Here is a 3524-nt window from a genome sequence, read left to right as displayed (position 1 = left end):
CGCAGCATGGAGACTGACACAGTAACTCCCATCAGGCCCAGTGCATGGACATTAAATCAGCTAACGATCAGAACAGACTACATGAAGCCTGTTGTGTGTGTGTGTGTGTATGTGTGTGTGCGCGCGCGCGCGTGCGTCTGTGCACAGTACATGCTTTTGAAAAGGTTAGAAACTTGCAAAAGACAGCATCTTCATTACAGTTTTCATAGCTCATCTGTCTCGAGACAGACAGTACACTCTGTCATTTTAGATTTCGCAAAGAACGAGCAATTAAGAGTCATTACTCCTTCAATAGTATGAGAGAGGCATCATCCAACACACCGCACAATGTTACAGTGTGGAAGGCCTGCAACTAACGATTATTTTCATTATTGATTGATCTGACGATTATTATTTTTATTTTAGTCGTTTGGTCTATAAAATGTCATAAAATGGTGAAAAATGTCGATCACTTTTTCTCCACAGCCCAAGATGACATCCTCAAATGTCTTCTTTTGTCCTGACCAACAGTCCCAAAACCCAAAGATATTCAGTTTACTGTCATAGAAGCCTAAAGAAATCATCAACTATCGACATGAAAGAAGCTGGAAACCATAGAATTTTAGCAGCTTAGTCTAACTTAGAATACAACTAACTTAAATTAGATTGAATGATAAAGATTAAACGATTATAAAAAAAGGAATTGCTAATTAATTTTGTGTCGATGGACTAACACTGCAGCTGTAACAGTATAGCCATGGGGGAATGTGTTCCTTGAGCAAGCCGAGCCTGTCTGATCCTCTCCCCTCTCCTCCGTTCACCTCACTTCAACTTCCTCCCACCATCTCTCCTTCCCTCTTGACCCGTCCATCCTCCTCCCCATCTGCTCTTCAGCATGGCTGTGTTCTGAACCGCGACTGCCACCCACCAACGCACTATGCTTTTAGTATGCAGTGTGAAACTGTTGAATCCATTTAATTTGCATTATCTTGTATATTTCTTCTAACTTGTTATTGTGTTCCTTATGTAACCTATGACTTGTGCACCAACTATATCAAGTCAATTTCCTTGTATGTGCAAACCCACCTGCCAAATAAAATAAAATAATTCTAATTCTAATTCTAATGATTTTCATGATTGACCTGAGAGATGGGGAAGGCCTATCTGACAATTGGAAGGAACCAGATTCACCTGTGTTTGTCGTCACATTAGTAACGTTAGCCTACTTCATGTAGCATGAGTTGGAGCTAGTTCTTGCTGTATTTCTGTTGCTTTGGAAGCCTGACGTTATCCTTGCTTCAATCAAACTCGGTGCCTTTTCATAAAACTTGCTGACTGATGGAAAACAGCCTCTCAGAGCCAATCAAGGACTCTGCGATTTCTCATACCTCCCAGGTTAGTCGTGCCTACAAGCCTTTACTGGCTGTTTTTTTGTAACTTTTTGACGATAATTGATCATTTTTATTGGATGAAAAAAAAAATACTGTATCTCCTGTGACTAGTCGACTACTTTTTCGGAGTAGTCGATGACTACTAAAATGCAGTAGTCGACTCGTGAATGCCCTAAGTAAGGGATAATGTATATTGAGGCGGTGATTACGGGGGAAATAATGACCGACAGGTGGATTGAGCCCGACGCGGCAGCGGAGGGCTTAATCGTTCACCTGAAGGTCATTATTTCCCAGTAATCACTGCCTCAATATACATTATCCCGCTTAGAACACGGCCTACAACTAAATCATTCAATAATCTGACAAAAATAATTATTCAAATATATTTTTTAATAGCGTTTTCAACGACAAAGCGGTTTCATTCGTAATTGGCACACAAGACACCACAGCTGCAACTGGTTGGCCTAATTAGTAGTGTCTTGCTGACAAAAAGCTCTTATCAACTGATTAATCCAGGTGTGGCAGAGCAGCGGTCGGTTGTCGAGAAATAATGACCGGTGAATATTGTTGATTGACCAATCAGAATCGAGTATTCAAGAGAGCCGTGTTCTAACTGCTAGTATAGTATAATATGTGGTTTCCAATACAGCCGTGTCTCTCATCTCTTTCACGCTCCCTGCGATACCCCCCACGCTCTCCGACATCCATCATCCACTCACTCCCGCCTTTTCATAGATCTTCATGTCTTCCTCTGAATACAGTACGAATCTCTGTCCCTCTCTCTCTTCATCTCTTCTTTTTCCTCTCACTCTAAATCCCTTCCCCCCCTAACTCTACTCTCCCTCTCTCACTTTTTCCCTGCATGCCTGCCCTCTCTCTCTCCCTCCGTCCATCCCTCTCTCCCTCTCTCCGTCCGTCCACTCCTTCTGTCTGGTGGCTCAATGAGCTTTCGCAGCAGAAGTGCTCCCCTGCTGAGCATGTTATTCCCATAAACTATTACCATGTCTCCAGCCAGCCCAGTGGCTCCTGGGTTATGACTGGGGTGGAGCGTGCACGTGCAGATTCACTCCCAGTCACTCTCGCCTCCAGGCCGGCGCTTGATGCCTTCTGTCTGCCACTGGGACCGAGGCAGGCTAATATGGGACATTTAGAAGGCTTCTGCTCGAGCTGCTTCGGGGAGAACAGGGCTTTGGGAATGGCGGAAGGTGGAGGGAGGGAGGGGGAGGTCAAGGTCACCGTGATGGCGGCGACGAGGATGATGATGACAATGGCAACGACGATAACAACTTTCTGATCACACAAGGAAACACAGATATGTTCATTTAGACTCCCCCCCCCCCCTTCCCCCACCACCCCATTCCATCTCTCCTTGGATCCGCAGCTAATTTGTCTCGCTGCTCATCTCTTCTTTAAAAAAGAAAATTTAATCAAGTTTTTCTCTGAATTTCCCCTCATTTTCTCCCCAGTTGTATTTGGCCAATTCCCCCCTGCTGTCCCGGTCGTTGCTCCACCCCCTCTGCCGATCTGGGAAGAGTTGTAGACTAGCCCATGCTTCCTCTGATACATGTGCAGGATGTAGCGCGTGGGAGGATCCCACTATCCCCCTATGCAAATGATCTCAATTCTCAAATGATGTGAAAATCACATTCAGCGTCTCCATCCTTCTTGCATAATGCATGACGCTGTGCTGAAAAATCACATCATCTTAGTATTTTGCCGGTGGCAGTTGGTATTATTACTCTCCAATAAGACTGTGAGATTTGTTCTAGTCTTGGTCTTAGGTAGCCTAAAGCCCTACACCACCACTGTTTGATCCACCATCTTCTCATGCTCGTAGTTTTAGTAGTAGAGAAACTCCAGTGAGGTCACATCTCCAGGCCTCTTTAGCTGTACGTGAGACCTTTTTGTTGAAATATAAAACCCTTATGTAGACTTCAAACAGAATCTCTCCCTCGCTCGCACACGAACGCGCAGAAAAGGCCTCGGCGGCACAAAACCTCCATTAAAACAGGAGACAGAGAGAGAGACACACAGATAAAAGGAGCGGAAAAGAGAGGGAGCGGAGAGAGGAGGGAGAGTGGGAGGGCGTCTCATTAGAGAATCTCTTGTAACGGAGAGTTTGGAAGTGACAGCGGATTTACACGCGAGGATAAT

This window comes from Poromitra crassiceps (genome assembly GCF_964638095.1).
Source record: "Poromitra crassiceps genome assembly, chromosome: 11".
In the NCBI taxonomy this organism is placed as follows: domain Eukaryota; kingdom Metazoa; phylum Chordata; class Actinopteri; order Beryciformes; family Melamphaidae; genus Poromitra; species Poromitra crassiceps.
Note: the sequence above shows the minus strand (reverse complement) of the source record.